We start from the raw sequence: 20190 nt of genomic DNA on the forward strand, positions 1-20190 counted from the left end.
ATTCTTCTGTATTTTATAATTCTCGCGAGTGTCAGTTTTATTAAGCCACAAATAATATAAATTCATATTACGGTATTATCATAATTGCGTTAATAATTTATGGAACATTCATACAACAATTTATTAGAATATTGGTTATAAAATAATATTACACCATTATTTTTTTAACTCTTTTAGAAACATGTTTAATAAGATAAAATCAAAATGATAAAATTTCATTTTTCGAGGACAAACTGTAAATATAAATATAAAATATTATGATACTTGTATCATATATTTTATATATGTGATATTTTATAGATATTGAAATAAATAAGTGATAAAATTTTTATATTTAAATAATCATAAATAAAAATAATCGCAAATAAAATAATTTTTCAAAAATCACGAGGAAAAAACTGTGCCAATATAAAATAGAGCACAATAGCAAAAGGATTAATTCTTTTCGTAATATCACATTGTTTGCACAAATATATTTTAAATAGAAAACAACTTATACGTATGTTATTTGCACGTGTGTTTATATATAATTATATGTGTTCTAAAAAGTTTTATAAACCACTAATTTTTAATTATTACAAATTAACGTTATATTTGTTGCAAATAAATGATATTCGGATGTTCAAACGAAAATACATAGAAATAACAATACGAATAATCGAAAAAATATGCATCTTCGTTAGCAATTTATATATATTTATATATAAATACCTTTTTGTTCTAAATTTTGTATCGGATAAAAAATTCACTACATTATTTAAAAAGAATTACGAGATCTAAAATCACAAAATTATCACAAAATTTACGCAGTTTATATTTCAATAATTAAAAATATATCTGTACATTAAAATTATCCGCGATATAAGAGAATCCCTAAATAAATCTCTAAATGTATAAATCTAAATAAAATCTAGTAATACAACTTTCCGATCAGTCTAATATATATTTTAATTGGAGATGGAAAAGTTAAAAATTTTTAATCTTTTCATAAAAATTCAATAAACAAATTTCTCGTTATTTATAAAATTTTGAAAATGTTTTAGGAAACATTTCATTATACAATAAGATGTTCTATCTCATCTAAGATTAGATTCCCTATTAAAAATAGATTCGTATGAATCACTATACAGCTTGCACAAATTCGTCACTTTGAAGTTAATAAAATGAATAGTGGGGACAAACGGGGAAGTGAGTGTGGAACGAGCACCACTCGACGTTTTATTGCGTGGCACTCTTTGTTCCAGCTGAAAGTAGCGTTTATTGCGCCAAGGACGTACGTATATACTTTCACGTTAGATTGAATATAGAACTCATTGCACGGTTCGTAAAACTTGCAATAGGAAAAGATGAAAACCATATGCATAGAAAATATTCTTCATCGATTAGATAACCAAAAGAAAAAAATATCGCTAATTTTTTTATCCGATTAATCAATAAACCAATAGAATAAGCTTTGATGATAATTTAGTTCATTGCAACAAATGTTATTAAAAAATTTCTTGGAATTTATTTTAACAAATAAAAATAAAATAATATAATAGCACATATCAGGTTTCGATATGAATTTTTATCATTAATTTTTTATTTTTAGATTATAATATTTAAAAAACAAAGTTACGCATTAAATCGATTGAAATTATTTTCATTTATTTCTGAAAATTTTTATTTTTTATATTATATTTTTTATAATGTGAAATATTTAAAATCTTTTAAAATCTATTTGATGGAATTTTTTTCGTTTTATTACAAGTTGTTCTAAAATGAATCTAAAACAAGCAAATGATTTAATAATTTTAAAATTGCATTTTAAAATGCATTTTAAAATTGACGAATATTTTAAAGATGCTAACCTAATGCGAATTCCTTGTTTCTTGTAAATTTATTTTACAGATGAACAAAGAGGATGACATATGATTCTATTTTAAATTATATTAATATGCGAATTTATCGATCGAGAATGTATATTGATTATTTTTTTTTGCATTTCAAATTATCGATCCAGATTAGAAATATATATATATATTATACATTATTATTTTGTATTTATATTATAATTATATTTTTATTTTAAACTTTTAGCATTAAAAAATTAAAAAGTTTACGAAAAAGGAATTTATATGTGTAATATAAATCTTTTTTCAAAAAATTGAAATATTATTAATAATTTATTAATAAAGTTACTAAAAATTTTCTTTTATTCAATTATTTTATCTAAATATTTTGTTCTTGACGATTTTATCGTTAGAATTGAAATTACGATCGGAAACGATAGTAATTAATCAATCGATATTAGTCTCATAGATAATATAATCATTAAATTATATAGATTAAATTGATAGACGTTTAAAACCAAGATGATCAAAATTGAAGTAATTAGTTATGCAAAATTAGGAAGTAAAAATTTTAAATTTGTAATTGAATTTTATGTTTTTAACTACTTCGATCAATCAATTTCCTTTTTGTTCATTTTTAGATATTTCACTTGCTTCTTATTATTACTATATTATGCTTAAAAGCAATCAATTAAATGCGTTTATCTGTTATTTAATTGTTGAATAATGGTAAATTATGCAACTAATTGGTAATTATTTAAAATAACATATATGAATTATAATTGCAAGAGAAGATTGCATGTAACGAAGAAAATAAAAATGTGCAAAATTATATTTTTAAAATAATAAAAGACGGAAAAAGAATTTTATTACGCAATTACGATAAAAAAAACAATATTTCAATAATCTTTTTTCTGTTTTTTATCATTTTAAACCTATAATTTAATTTATTTGTGAACATCCTGTATGGCACAAAATATTTATCATTTAAATTCATTTAATGTTTTTGCATTTCTGTTTAAAAAAATATCAGAAAGAATTTTGAATTATATATATTATTTTTATACAAATAATTTTCTCTAATGAAAAAGAAAGTCACCTTCAAATTTTTCAAAACATCTTCACATTATGTAAACTATGTATCCGAGTACATCATTTTGTTTATCCTCCATAATTTTAAATTTAAGATTTGATTCATTTATATATACGATGTTTTATATACAAAATTAAAAATTATGTATACATGTATATGTGAACATGCTTGGAATATGGCGAAACACATGATAAACAGGATGCGATAAGATTTAACATGCAAGATAATTGATCCTATTATCACGATAGAAAGATTTTATTCGACACGCCTCTTACACTATTCCATGTGTAATTGCGTTTGGACTAGTCATCGCGAATTATACTCACACACTGATATTTTTAATTTACAAGAAGATCGAGCAATCCTTGACCTTGGTTAATTTGAAAATCGCTTGAACACAAATTATACAAATATGATCGTGAATGACAATTTCGATTGAAGAAGAAAATAATTTACTAATTAATATAATCTATTATAACATAACCTATTTATCAAAGTTTAAATGAAATTGAATTCTATCGATTTATGATATTCAGTATTCATTTCTTATTTTTATATTAGTGAAAATTATCATTTTTAAAATTTACGGCAAGAGATTGTATCATGAAAGTAATTAAATAGTAGTAGGAATTTCTTATATATAATCAGTGACGAGAACAAGTTTCGTAATATGTATAGTGAAAACAAGTATAATTTCTGACATAAATATTGACATGAAGCGATGAAAAGTCGAGTGTATCGTTTGACCCCAGTAGAAGTCAGTGTTCGACACTCCTTGTTTCGTTCTGTGGAATGACGAGCGGCAAGAAAAAAAGTCTATCTACGGTCGCAGCGAAAGGAGAAAAGGACTTAGGAAAGGTCACGCGCCTGCGCGTGCAATGTATGTCTGGAAAGAGCGCGGCTGTTCATATATCCGCGTTCATGAACATTTACGGCTGTTTTCAAAACACAGTCGGTAAAGTAGACATGTGATACGTCAACCGTCGAGGCAAAAAAAAAAAGCGGGCAAAGAGCGGGACTCGTTCAAAATTCCATGAACTCGACATCAACACGACGACTACACGCCATCGAAAGACCGCCAATAGCGCAATTTTCTAGAATCGTCGATCGCGCGACGCTCAAGTACCAGATACTATTTACAAATTCTCGTTATTTTCCTAGTCCGTTCTCGAATCAGGTTAGGTTGATGACGGTAACCTGAATGTCGTATTTGAATTGGATCACCAGGCCTCATGATCGATACGTTCGAATGGTATAAATTGTTTTCGTATGCTACCATATGGAGCTATGAACAAGCTATATTATATATTCTATATCAGGGCAGTACTTACATCTTGTAAGAGCCTCTTCGTGTTGTCGGGGCGCAGTGACACAGCACGTCTCACTGATGTTCACCGATATCGAAGCACGCTAACATGTATCCGATCTGAGCGTTCTGCCGTCCACTTAGCGTGCAGGCGTTTCTGATTATTCTCGCATATACTCTCGTTGTCCGGCACCACACGTGACGTTTTTAATCGGCAATAACGTACAGAACAGAAACGACAAAAAGTGAGCTTATGAAGTTTCTCGTGATTAGTCTCACGTTCGACCGATCGTACACACTGTGGATCGTCACCAATCAGACACGCTGCTTTTACGATATTTCAGCGGGATCACCAAAAAAAAAAAAAAAAAGAACTTGTTTGCTCGATCGATGAAACGTGGCTGCCCGTCGTCGTTGACGGGCAGACAGACGAACAAAAAATTATGAACGAATTAAAATCAAAGTTTCTGTTTCTGATCGATTCCGATCTTCCGAACCACCGTTGTAATAAACGCTTTGTCGTTTGCTTTCGCAGCAAGGATGGTAAACACACAAGAATAAACGTGGGATGATACGAATGACAAACGTATTGTTTCCAACTATGACGGAACGCGAGGAAAAACTTTCGAGTACAACGTCGGGTTACACGTCGACGACACCTTAAGTCGCCGCGGCGAACCAATTGACACTGACAACCGCGTTCAACTCGAGCGCGCACGCACTCTACTTTCCCCCACTCTTTTCATCTACTCTCTAACTATAGATATCTATCCCCTCCACATCTAACCGCGCTCTATCTTGTATTGTTCGTAAACGTCTATACTGCTCTTCCCTTCGAAACAGCGCTTCCATACACACACACACACACAAACTTCTGAATCACGATTCAACTCGGATTTTGATATATGCACACGCGTTACGTGCATAATAAAAAGCCTAAAGAATGCCGGCCGGCAAAGTGACAGTTTACATAAGACATGTCTAAATTCATGAAAGCATGTAAATTTTTAGATCAAAAATATTTCTGATGATGGTGTTATATATATATATATATATATCTTTTCTTCGTACCAGATTTGTTTTTTCAAATGTCACATATTATAAATATATATAATTCATTATTTAGATTTCAATTCTCTTTCAATTTTTGATTTCTTTGCCCATCAATCATTTTACGACATAATATATTGAATTGAAATTCAAAAAAATTAATTAAAACAAAGGATCTATATCATTGATACATTATAGTTTTCAAGTATTTGTTTAAAAAAAAAAGATAAAAATATAAAAATTCCAAATACGTTTTTTACACAAGAAATTTCGATTCTATAAATATACCACGTATTGTGAAGAGCGTCGCACGCTTCAAACATGAACGGACATAGTTATATATATATTATAAATTGCACAATTCTTATCTAGTCGTGATTGTCGCTATAATTGCATAATAACGCCAACGATTTCCAGTGATAAAATATAGATTGTCAACACATGCATCTGCTGTTCGATATTATTTTTTGCTCGCAAAAAAATCCTCGCGATATTTTCTTCTATCCACCGACGATCAGTTTCCGGTGCTCGCGCTATACGTGCACGCACGCATACATGCAACGAACATTTCCAACGACTTCTAGAATCAGCTTACCATAGGCGCTTTATAGACGCCTATATACCAACACACGGCGGACCGCGGGATCGTCCTACTACAATCAGTTGAATATTTCCACATCGACGATGAAACTTTTGAAGAGTTGTTGCCCTACTTTTCCTCTCGATTCCTACCTGCTTAGGAATTTTCTACCAGCTGCTCTTTCTATCGCTTCCGCCGTTATTGTCAATATCGTTCATGTGGAAAAAAAATCCAACAAGGCGATGCCGGAAAAGGAAGACGATAATTAATACAATTAATGGACAACATGGAAGAAGAGACAAACATTCGACACTCTCACTCTACATATACCGTTACAATATAACATATTACACTTTTGCAAGAATATTGCACATACGCACGAATTAGATTGGCGGCAACGGGGATAGGCGAACGTTCTAATTCGCTTGTAATGCTATATGTACATATATTTCCCTTTTTTCGCGCAATGCATGCATAATATATTTTCGTAATATCTATGCATGATATACGATATCAGAAACCGTTTATCAGAATTTATAAACCTACGCGTGTTCCTTGCAATTTCACTATCACAACGTGGTACGAAATGTAGAGAGAAGGGAAAATGAAAAAAAAAAAAAAAAATAATAATAATAATAACGCAAGAGTATTCACCGTTTAATTAGTTGGCACGGGAATTAGGTGAAATCGATGTGCCTCGCAATCGGAATCGAGGAATAGTGAGGTTTATAGTTTCAATTAATAGTTTTGCACAAATTTCCACAAGTTTATATATTTTTATAGATATCGTGTTTTGTAATGTGTACTCGAAAGAATTATTATTTTATAAATATACCGTTTATGATGAAAGAGAAGATCAAATCAAGTAGTTACTGCTTATTTTTATTAATCACGAATATTGTTATATGTGAAAAATTGAACAAATCTTTTCATGAAAAAGATATTCCTTTGGTTTATTTATTTTACTTGATTTATTAATTTATTACAAATACTTAATAAATAATTAATGATATTAATAAGCTATTGTTGCGTAAAGACAAAGAATCGGTAATCGGTTGAGATTCATAAAATGATTGATATAAAAGATAATTTCCCGCTAATTTCTGTATATTTAAGTTTTTGATGATAATATAAAGGAAAGAAAAAAAAGTGAATTGACGAAGTTCCAAAGGCACTTTTAGGTCAAACAGTTATCACAGGTTATTGACTTTGCTTTAGATCGTTACTTTCACGTCATAGTATTGGTCTACAGTGCTTTTAAATGGAAGTTGCGGTTTATCTATTCTCGGATGCGCTACATGTCATTCATCGATGTTCGCATAAGAATCCGCGCGTTTTGAATTCCTCGACTTTTGCAACCAGATAAGAGAAAAATAATAAAAATTAAAAAAAAAGAAAAAGCAATTTTTTTCCAATATTTTCATTAGTTTGTTATTATTATTAATTTCATGATTAATTCAAATTATATTTATTATAACCTTTATTCTCTTGTCTTATAATTTCTTTTTGTAATTACACAATTGAGCTATTTTAATTAATTTTGTCAATTTTAACATTATATCAGATATTGAAAAATATTTTTGTATTTATATTTACTGATCTTCGTTAAAAAATTAAAAAGTCAAAATTCGTTTATAAAATATTTTAAATATATTGTTATCGCGATAGAAAACTAATATATAATTTTTTTGAAAATAATCATCTAAATTGTAATTATTTCGTTTTTTTTTTATCGTAAATTTATCATGTAAAGGAAATTAATAAATTACTTAAATTCAATCGTTTTTCGCAAATTTATAAAAAGCAGGCATGTTATAAAATAAATATTATAAATAATTTATAAAAGTAATTTTCAAAAAATTTTATAAAAAATTAATAAAATAATTTTCTTTTATGCATAAATATTATTTTCTCGACAATTTCTTAATTTTTAAATTGATAATTGTTATTCGTTTTTTAAATCGTATTTAATATTCTGTTCAGGATAAAAATTTTAATTGAAACAACGACATTCTGCGCGGTTCAATTTCTTGAAGAATTCAGTTACTTCTTATTTGAATTTTCAATCGATAGATCGAATAATATCAAGATATCGTGCCGTATCTTCCTAATGCTCTTCAAAGCTTAACGAATGCAAATACGTTTATATATCATTCATTGGAATGCTCATATAAATTTTTAATGAAACTCGTCGTTCCAGTGGTGAACAAGTTATTCGCATCGAAGCTGTATTCATGTGTCCTTTTTAATAATAAAGAGAAAAAAGAAGTCGGAAAAAAGATATATAGCACGATGAATTGTGAATATTTATGCATGCAATTATACATTTGTCCACAACTCGAAATTTATTTTTCTTCTTGATTTGTAGTGAAAATTTTTTTCATTTTTTAAATAAACCAAGTTTCATCTTTGTATTATGCGATATAATTTTGCTCTATGCTTTTTATGAGATAATTAAAAAATAATAATTTGAAATAATATCATATATATATATATATATATACAATTCTATTGAGATATGGAATAACAAAAGTGATAGAATTATCGTAAAAACGAATTAATAATTAATAATTGATTAACGTATTTATGTTCCATCTTATGCCTACCTGCGATACTCGATTATAAATAATAATTCTTCACTAACCCGTTCCAAAAATCAATGAATGATTATTAACTTTAATCTTATCTTCCAAACGAAACGAGGGGAAAGAAACGTAATAACAGAAATAGCAAAAGATAAGAATTTTAATTGAAATATAAAACAAAACTTGAGAAAAAGATTTTCGTTTGAAACAGCAACAATATGTTGCGAGAGGACGTACAAGCAACGTGCCAACACAATGAAAGAGCAACGAATGGCAGAGCATCGTGCTCGGCTAACAGGGGCGAGTGAAGGTGTCGATGACGTAATATGCGCAACCGTCGATATATAGGAATAGAGAAGTGGGGTTGCTCGTGATGGTAAAGGTGGGCCGCATAGTGGAGGCCCGGTTGTCACACAAATAGGCAAAGTGGGGAGCGAGTGCATCGAGCTCGCGCAAGCGCAACGGCGCGCAACGCTGCGCTGTGCCGTGTTGCGCAGTCGCCACGGCGACCGTCAAGGACGTTCATGCTCGGTGCGCTGTATCAAGCATTATAGAGATAGAGACAAAAAACAATAATTTGTTGGGAATTGCTCAAATAATTCAAAATATTTGTATAAAAATAATATATGATATAACACTTGAACATATTTATTGAAATAATTTAGAGAGTTAACTGATCCAATATTTTCCAATGACATAATACATTGCTTCCAAAGATATTAAAATAGCAAATCAAATAAATGATTTTATCGTGTGTAAGAAAAATATTAATCTTTTGTCGTATGAATTGAACGACGTGATCGAAAAATACGATTTATTTTTCGACTTAATATTTGCAAATATTAAATTATGCGTGTGTATTTTAGAAAATTAATCAAGAGTGACAAAATATTGGTAAGATTTGATGTTGGAAACTAAAGATGGTAAGGTTTTATAGGAATATTATATAAACACCTGGGAAAGAAGCATACTGGTTATGTTTTAGGAAATGGATAGTTGTAAAAGTTTTAGATCCTTTTCCTTAGATTACGTCCATCGATGATCGATGTACAGCTATTTGTGCGAATCATGATCCATAGACCATATCGCTATATAACTTAATATCATTTTATTCTCAATAAAATAAAACTTTATAATATTGCCTGAAAATAACTTTTCAATCCTTTCACAAATTCCTATTTTATAAACCTTTCACACATTCTATTAAAAATTCTGTAAATCAATTTGTGAAAAACACGCTGTAAATTATCTTATCACGCTGTATAAAAATCACGCTGGATTAAAGGGAAAAAAATCTAGTAAATAGAAAGAATAAAACAAAAATGAAATTAACTAAACGGACATATTGGCGAGAAAGAAAGGAACGAGTTAAATAAAATATACATGCGTGGGAGAGAGAGGATGTGATCAGACTACTGTGCAAGTGTATACGAACGAACGAGTAAGAGGGAGAGTGATTGAACGAGCAACAAAGATGAACAGAGAAAGCAACGATGCCAGACAGAGACTAGATACTAGACCAGTGACTGAGAGAAGGAATAACGACGAGAGAGAGAGAGAGAGAGAGTAGGGGAATGGTCGCACGAGAGAAAGAAGAAGATGGATAGATAGTGAAAGAGTGCCTTCTGTCTGCTGCACCCGCAAATCGACGAATTCGAACCACTCGATCGGCCTCGAGCGGCCTTGGATATATTGCGGCCGGAGTGCAGGGCGGAGCGAGATCGCGCTCGTTTTCCAGGGTATTTCCACGATACCTCTTGGAACACGTTTCCGTCTCTTAACCAAATGAATCGAGCGTTTTCACCAACGCGAACGAGTTGTCCCCTTACGTCTAGTAATCATATTTCTGGCTCATGATGTCAACTGCAATTGAAGCATTTATTTTTTTTACAATTTATATTTTTCAATCTTCAACAATTTCAATTTAAAAAAAAATATATAGATATAATAACATTTCGAAATGTAATTACGTGTGTGTTTACTAGAATATTACTAGATATTTATCCTCAAATTACTAGAATATATATAAAAAGATTATTTTAATTATTAAATTATTATTCTTGTCGATATCTTTTCCCCCAACATTTCTCAATATATCGATCTATTCTGCTGGCTGGTTTCCCTCTTACACAAAAACACGTGTAAAATAAATTTTTCAATTAATGATTTAATTAACAGCGGCGTATTAGAAAGTATTCCGATTGATCGTGCACAAATAAATATGTACGATCGAACCTGCCTTCGGCGACGTGCAATCTCAAAATCCTTACGAAGCCGGTCTCACCGGAGTCAACTTTTACTTCGTTAGGAAAGTCCGGTGTCTATTCAAGGCCATCGGGTTATCGATCAAAGCCGCGAGCAAGCCTTTAATAATACGAAAAACCGATCCCTTTCATCAAGCGAATCGCTTGAAATTGTAACGCGATATGCGTCGCGGTTTCTTGCGCGTAACAATGCCCGCCACCAGTCAGTCAGCGTTTAATTGTACGATCGAAAAAACCAACCGTTCCAATGCTCTTTAAAAGCTAGAATTTTATAGGCGCCGGATTACAATAGGGAATCGGCCCAATTTTCTCTCATTGATCAGAAATAATCCCGCGTACTCACTAGTATTGCATCGTTATATATTTATTTGTGTTATGTTATTCTTCTTAAGAATGATTCTTAAGAATGATACAAATTTCCTAAAATATATACACGATATTACAATTTGTAGGAACGATACGATTGAATATATCCAATTTTATATCTCAAGCAACTTGAATAAACTTAGAACGAAAAATTGCACGGATGTTCGTTCGATTAAAGCCATAAAGTTTCCAGTCCATTTATTGGCAAGTAGGCGACAAATCACCGATAAATTAGATTTAGTAGGATTCTCGGTGGTAATTGCTTATGGTTAATCTATCTATTTGGGATCGAATACTTCTCTCCTATTTACATGACACTATTCTCGCATTCGTCGAAGACAAACAACAAAGGCATTTACAATACGTGTATACGTACACATACATCGAAGAGAGAGAGAGAGAGAGAGGAATTTTTTTTTCTCCCCTCACCCACCGACACAGCGGATTGGAAAAAAGTTTTGCATAATGTATAACTATGGTAGCCTGTGCGGTTATACACGGATATAGATGCAAGACCGGGTAAATCAATGACCCGCGTATTATAGTTGATCGAATGTGTTTCACCATCTACGTCGTTTCTATCGTAACAAAGACACACTTTTATCCATCCATATCCTTTTGTTGTCCATTACCTGATCTCTCTTTCACAAGTGTAATCGTGGGGAAAAGTACAGCGATTAAAGAAACGATTAAACGACGAACAAACGATTATTAAAAATATATCATCGACAAATATCGTTGTTGTTGGTTAAACAACGAACTCTCGGTTAGATTTAACGAATTGTAAGTCGCCGTGGCGATCGATCCATCCATCCGTGATTAATTCATGGAGATTAAAAAGCTGCAGCTATAAGAAAACTATCTTTGCTAAAATTTTAATTCGAGATGACTTGCGCAAGTTAAAGGTCCGCAAGTGGTATGGCTCGATCTAATCTTGCGTAACCGTGCTCCTGCCGCACACTATTCGCAAGAATTTAATCGGTGATAACAGGGCAACCAGTGTTTGCGTATGTATGTGTCTCTCTCTCGTGACTGCGTATTTTCAGCCACATTATATATCGGTTGGGAAATTGTACTGGAACTTTTTCCTTGTATTTGTCTTTTTTTGGATTCATCGCTATCGTGAAACAGATGTTAGCTCTTGCATAATCCAATGCAATTGCATATGTTAATCTGAAATGACAAGCAAAGTTCGGTATATGGAAAGAGAAATGCGATAAATCTTGAACGAGAGAGTACAATTGGAAGATAAATTTTAAGATTCGTATTAGTTACATTTACGATAAATATAATCTATTATTATTTGTTAAATAATAAAATAAAAATATTATTTTTTATAAAAGATATGATCCACTATTAGACATAAAAAGGTAGAAAAGTAATTAAAGAATTTTGAATATCGATATAGAAAAATATTCTTTTATATCTTATTTTATGAATTAAAAAAAATATGGATCTTGAGATTATGTAATATTATATAATTGGATTACGTGAATATAATCTGTTGTAAAAATTTATATAATAAAATAAGAAAAATCTTCTTTTTGGTGCAATTTTTTTTTATTGCTTTTTAATTCAATGAGCTCTTGAAAGATTAATAATTTGACGAATATTATTTACTTTCACTGATGTGTACATAATTTTTAATTTTTTACAAGTTTATGAATTGAAAAGTTATAAAGATTATAAATCACAAATTTTAGAAGAATTAGATTCTAAATAAAAGAATTAAAAAATTGAAAAGCAAATAACATTGATACCCGAGTTATATTTCCTTTTTTGATTAATTTTTTTTAATTTTCATTTGGACCAAGACTAGAACATATATTATCAAACTGAGAATGTAGATCTTTACTTTCTCATTACTATCTCATTAATTAAGACAGAATTCTAATTAATTCTTACGCTTCCTAAGAGCGTTTAATCATTTAAACCTGGTCTATCAACAACTAATTTTGACTAATTATTCATCGATTAACCTGAACCTGATGTCTATTCTATTAGTAAGTAGCATTCACTTTCTTCAAAAATATTTCTGATAAAAGTTATCAAAAACTAACTTATGTTTCACAAGTTTTAAAAGTTTGTAATTAAACATTTTACAATAGTAATTTCATACGAATTAAAAATTCAGTTGAAACTTCAAAACTTTCTTTGAAATTCATTAAAAGTTATTAGTTTATTATTAGTTAGACTAAACTATTAAAATACAGTACAATTGTAAAGTGCTTCTAAAAATATCCCACGAATCGAAATAGAACTATACTTTATGCCATGAAAACGTTAAGCATCAAAGTGCCTATAATTTTGTGTTCTCTCATAAAGATCGCTTTATTATTTATTTATTTTTTTTTCTTTTGAAGAAAGAATTCTTAAATTCTGTAGAAAAGTTTTTAAAAGAATTAAATAAACTTTTAATATATATAACTTTGGAAGATAAACTTAAACTATGAACTAACTATGTACTAAAACTATGTACACATACTTTAAATCATTGATAAATTGAAATATTGAAGAAGGGAATATTTAAAATTTCATATTTACTTTATATAAAAGTCCATTTATCATTCATTGATAGACACAAAAAAGAGAAAAAAATTTTTAAATTCGTTTAAAATACGTTATTTTTGATTTCTAAATATAAATAGGTTCGTAAAAATTATCGTTATTGAAAAAGAAACGATGCTCTCGAACAGATCTTCGTTGTTTCTCGTATCGAAGAGGACTTCTTTTCGATCAAAAGAGACTACTGTCCGCTGGAAATTCGGCCTCGTTAAAAATAACGATGGGGAACGTTAATTCACTTTCTACGACTGCAATACCTGGTCAATCACGTTCTCATTAAAAAAATAAATTAACACGATTTACATCTTGCGGTAAACCCGGCCAATAATTTGGCAACCGAAATTTCGTTGTTCCTTCACACTGAATAATGCCACAGCCTTGAATGCCACTCAACTTCGAGATTTTTTTTTTCATTACATTTTCGATCATATCATCTCGGATATGTAACACGTAAATCAGATATATTTATGATCAGAAAAGCAAATGAGGTAATATAATTTCGATCAAGTTTCTTATATTCTTTCACTTAATATCGTTAAACGTTGTCATAAATATCGGTTATTAAGTAAAATTAAAATCTTTATTACTTGTAGATCGATGTTTAAAAAAGAAATACAGCTTTGAAATTGTAATATGTATAATTTTATTTCAATAAATTATCACTATTTCGAGCTAATATCTACTGTGTTATAATTATAAATATTACGATGCAACATTTAATTCTAGAAAGAAAATTTGTGAAACTCAAATACTTATAAATTTTATACTCTTATGTATGTTGATTAAAATTTACATGTCCATTTCAATTGCATTTTCCGTACGATATTATTATTATACCCTTGAGGGACACATCCAGTTATACCTGTATTTAATTCGAAACATAAAATAAATATTTCTTATTGCGTGAAACTAATATCTAATCGTAACACTATGAACATTATATAAAAAAAAAAAATAAAAAGCAATCGTTAACCATAATAAATTATAAATAACGGATATGAATTTTAAATAAAATATTAATTAATAAATATAAATCATATTTCATCATCAAACGCTCTTGTCCAATCCAAGCAATTGGAAAAGGAGCTAATTTAATAAGTAATAGAAATAGGAATTTACTTGCATGTCTTACACATCTGGTGTATATATCGTGGCATCTCTTCTAGAAATTCTACAAATATGTCGACAAAAATTCCAGCAGAACGATAATGATCAATAGACAAGAGGGAAAAATCTTAGAATTCCATGCAGGAAGATGAAAGGGATAGCGTCTAGCAAGAAAGATTAATTCTCTCTTTCACGTTGAGATGGACACGCATATACTAAATAACAATTCTATACGAGTTCCATTCAGCTAATAACTGCTAGTAGAATTGACGGTATCGGTGATCAGTTGAACGATGGAAAAGGAAAACTTATGATGTCACTTATGATATTTCTAATCAAAGTGAGAATTGATGTTGCCAATCATGGAATAAAGAAAATGGTGTGAGGAACACTTGTCTTTTGATTTGAATGTGTCTTGGACACGGTAGAAATTTTTTCAAATTTTTCAAAAAGAGAAAACAAATTTTATTATAAAATACAAGATCTGTATAAGTGATATTGTATATTTATAAAAGTGCTCGTTTTAGCACCTCAATAATTTTTAAAAATAAGAATTTGGAGTAAGTTTTCATTGATTTTTCATCTAATTTATTTCCATCTCCTTTCTTTTGTTCAATTGAATTTCTAAAAAAAAAAAAAAAAAAAAACAATTATTTCACAAATTCAAATAAGATACTTTCAGTCCTGGATTATTAATAATTAGCTTTATTGCATTGCTTTAATTCAATATCATTAAACATAATCAAAAATGTACTTCATTTAAATCGAATATTATTGATGTTTCGAATAAAAATTTAATAATTCTAGAGGCATAATTTAATATAATTAATTTTTTGTGAGTGAATATATAAAACAAGTGTGAAAGCCAACTTTGCTTTTTTAAATTGAATCTTATATTTTATCATTATTGAATCCAATTAAACATTTTCTAAAATAGTATATTCAAATATTGCGTAGAGTTACATATTTTTTTTAAAATTAATTCAAAAAATATGTTCTCCAATCTCGAGATTCTATTTTCTTATTTCTAAATGATCTATCAACATTTCTATAAAAATTTATTGATATTTTTAAATAATTCTGTTTCAAATTATTGATATTGCGTATTCTATTACATGAATTCTTGTATTTTTTAAATATTTCCACAAGAAAAAGTCTAAGATCAAATAATTTTGACAGAAATTTAGTAGGATCGTTTTCTATCTAACAATTGGAATATAAATTATATAGCAATTTGAAACAAAAAACCAACAACATATATAAGATAATTTATGAAAAACATCAAACTCTCATCAATAGTATTAATAAATAATATGTGACTTTGTTTCCCCAAAATTAATCACATCAAATTGTATGAAACCATTCAATTTTTATCTAAAACAATTTATTTTTTATATTATCAATAATTTGATAGATATTTGAGATATTTTGTATATTTAGAGATTTTCTTGGGAATAATAAAAGTGAAAGGAAATTGAATCTAAGGATAAATAAATTATATTTTAAATTTCTAAATATAGTAAAGAGTCTTAATAATTTTTTGTGACAGCTTTCAATTAAAAAAACAATGAAAAACTTGAGAATTCAAATTTCTCAATTCTTTTTCAAAAATGATAACAAGATTATCCAAATTTCCATAATCGATTGAAAAAAAAAAAAGAAAAGATTCTATCAAAGCTTAAGAAATCCATCCTCAGAGATAACCAAATTTTAAGTTATTAACATAATTTATTATTCAAAGCATCGAATTAACCGTTATTATTAATTGTAACTTTATTTGAAATTTTAACTAATTAATTTTTTAATTCATTAGTACATAATTATGTCTGTTTCTCGATTCGAGACGAATTTCTCAATTCTGTCCTCTTCATTAAATCTTCGAATCTTCTCTCTATTGAATCCTTTATTAAAGATAAACGTGCAATCGTAACTCTTGTTTTCTTCGGAATTGCCGGGCGTCCAATAATATTACTTCATGCTCTTTCATCTTATGAGCGGTCGACTGTTTTATTTTATGCTCTCTCTCGATAACAATAAGGATATTCTTGTTAGCCATATGTGATCAATCATTAAATTGAATCGTGCTATATCGTGATTATAATCTTGAAATCTTCGAATGGCTTCGTTCGATTTTTATTCTGGAAGCTATTGATCGTTTCTTTTTGTGTCTTGTTACAATATCTATAGTTTTTGCACATAAAAAGTATTTATTAAATTGATAATTTTCTAATTCAAAAATATTTTTTTGTACAAATATTGCACAAAACAAGAAATTTGTATTACGAAAAATATATAATTATAAAATTACTGGAAATATGTTAAAAATAACAAATGAATCTATTCTCTCTTGCTACAAGATTCTCAATGATTGTCATGAAGATAAATTAATATTTCGATTGTCATTAATATATTTATTTTGTACAAGATATCATAGAAGAGATGAGACAAGCTGATAGAAAATAATAATTAATAAAATTTCTCTTTTTGTTGTAAATGAATTCAAAAATATTTTAAGTGTAATCAGAAATTGATTAATTCCTGATTAAATATATATGAATTATTGGTAAAAATTTATTATATTTCAAAATCATTTGAAAATAAGTAAAATCGTTAAGTAAAACTTTGTTACAATGAAAATTAAATTAATTTGATTTCTTGAATTTAATAATATTTTTGTCAAATAGGAAAAACATCATCATGATTTTTGATATAATTTGATTACATTTAATTTTTGAAATTTTCTCAATATATTTTTTCTAATTTACTTTAAATAAAATTGTTAATTCGATCGTTTTAATTTCTAAATAATTCTTCCATTATTTCTTATAAAAATAAAGCCTTTGATTAACTTTATCATATAATCAATTATATGAAATTATCATCAAATCGAAATTAATTTACGTGAAGAAGAAAATATAAATTTCAAAATAAAAAATCTTAAAAAAAAAAAAACATATTTTAAATCCAAATATTTTTATTTCATTTTATCATCACAGTAGGATAAAGATAACGTTGTTAGTCTCTGTTTAATCTGCTTCATTTCACATGTTTGATTTATTATTGATTTTTACAAAAGAATACTTTCAATCTGGAAAATTTTAAAGATAAATTTACATTTATATGATTTTCGTTGTCTAATATTTTGATTCATATTTATAACTCAGCCCATTGATTAGCATGATAGTATACGTTTAAAAGGTATATGGTAGAGATAACGAAGAATAAAAGAGGATTGAAATACTCGATGCGATGTTCAATATCGCATGAAATTTAGCTTTAATATTAAAATTTTCGATAAATTTAGTTTATTGTCGCTCGATTTATTGTCGTTTGCTTCATCGTAGGTGAAATATAAAAACCAGATTTAATCCGTTTAAATATAAATTAATTATTATATACATGAAATTAAGACTAGAAGTACCATTTTATGCATAATGCAAATGTATATATTTAAATATATCATAAACATATGGCCAATCTTCTGTTAATAACATCATCAATTCGAAATTATAAATATCAATAATAATTTTATTTTTAAAAAAATTATTGTTCCAACAATACTTTTATTTTAATTTTTTGATTTTATGAAATATTATATATGATTTTTTTTTTTTGGATAGTGCAATGGAAATAATTCATTATATAGCATGTTCTCAAAATCACGATATAAGTAATTAAATGATTCCTCACCAAATTCCTCATCAAAAAGTAAATAGATAAAATTTTTTTTATTTGAGATTTCATTTTCGAATAAATCAAGTTTGAAAAATTTTCAAGAATAAATGAAATTGGTTAATTTCATGGTTAGGTTAATGTAATTTTATACGTGAAAATAAATAAAAAAATATATAATAATTTTTATTCATTTGAAAATTAGTTTTCGACTAAAATAATTTGAATTTAAAATATCACCACAATTTCTTGCTCGTAAATATTTAATGTCATTTCAAAAAAGTAAGGAGATAAGCGATAAATGTTTATTCCAAATTTTATTGCTTATTTCGATAAAAAAAAAAAACTACTTATCGATATTATTCGTTTATTCAATATTATATTCCTCCGATATTCAATCGAAATTGACTAATTTCATTTGTATTTGAAAAATTTTCAAACTTCAAACTTATTTGATTTACAATTTAAAATACGAACATAAAAATGTGAAATCAATAAAATACTAAAAAATTTGTTTACATACGAAATAAACACGTTGAATAAATATGTACATGCATAAATATTTAGTTCACAATGTAAATCGTTAAATTTCATTATTAGCGTATCCATAAAGGCGAACAGAGACAGAATGTTGATGAATCGAGAATAAATGCGCGAAGTTAAATTGTTTTATCATCCGTCGAAACAGATTAAAAAAATGTATTCGCTCTTATGATATATCGAAACATTTCCTGTGGTATTAACTTCCTTCCACTAGCAACGATTATCATATTGAAATAACTAAAAGTTTAAATTAGTTGGACTTACTCTCGTGATTATATTAAACGATGCCGACTTAATTGACTGAATTAGTACAAACGACATTAAACATTTCCACTTCCAATCCAAGAATCAAAGATCTGATCGTTCTGACGATTGTCGTTCTAAAATTTTCCTTTCGATTAATACAAGATTCTTCTTCGTTTCTTTTCCAGATTGATATAAAATTCCTTCAAGTTGATTCAATTAATCGGTGTTATATCACGAGGAATTTCTTCTAGATTCTATCAAAATATCTTTAAGGGTCAACTAAACTAACAACTTATGAATAAGAATTATGTTTTATAATTGAGTAAAGTTTCAAAATCGATATCTGTTTTTCCTCAAAAAAATATTCTGACCGAAATATACGAAGAAAATGGAATATTTGCACTTTTATACCGTGATTATCACAACAATCTAGCAAAATTATTTTCTCGCTATTTACACATTTCTGTTTAACAACGTTTCGTTTCTGCTGCGAATAACAATAAGAAAAGGCCGCAATTTCGAAGAAACGAAGTTGGAATGGGAGGAAATCGATTTTGCTCGTCTGGTGATTTTATATGGCACCTGTTGCTAACTTTCGCTGCACGCGACATGACTCGTCGCCCGACAGATTAAATAAATAGCGGGGTTACATAGTTATCATTTATATCCGGTTTTGCGAAATGAAACGATCGCATTAATTCCCGATTTTCGTTTTATCGGGATACGGTGTGTACAGTCGATCACAATAACATTCGTATTAAATCTGAGAAAGAAGTTTATCCAGCTCAAAAATTCCGATTTTTATAAAAATTGCAATACGTTATTTATTTTTTTCTTCAATTTTTTTTCATACTAGTTTTTGAATGCAATATTTCATAGAAATACAAAAATAATAGAATTTAGACTTAAATTTTAACATCTCATATTCTATATTTTAAATATTGTTTATCTTTATCTCGTACAGTTAAAAAATTATTATAT

At 28.4% G+C, this 20190-nt stretch overlaps 1 protein-coding gene across 2 annotated transcripts in view; it reads right to left on the reverse strand.

Annotated features, from left to right (window-relative positions):
• LOC100866733 (terminal nucleotidyltransferase 5C) overlaps positions 1-20190 on the reverse strand; it is a 181165-nt gene that overhangs the window by 76760 nt on the left and 84215 nt on the right. The window contains exon 1 of one of the 2 annotated variants that reach the window (XM_003694231.4): positions 4257-4921. The exons of the other annotated variant lie outside the window; for it this stretch is intronic. The gene's annotated coding sequence lies outside the window, so the exon portion shown is untranslated. Of the gene's footprint in view, positions 1-4256; positions 4922-20190 lie in introns of those variants that run through there. 2 annotated transcript variants of the gene reach the window in all.

Source organism: Apis florea, unplaced genomic scaffold (genome assembly GCF_048593485.1).
Source record: "Apis florea isolate Af1SG1 unplaced genomic scaffold, ASM4859348v1 contig_2291_pilon, whole genome shotgun sequence".
NCBI classification, from domain to species: domain Eukaryota; kingdom Metazoa; phylum Arthropoda; class Insecta; order Hymenoptera; family Apidae; genus Apis; species Apis florea.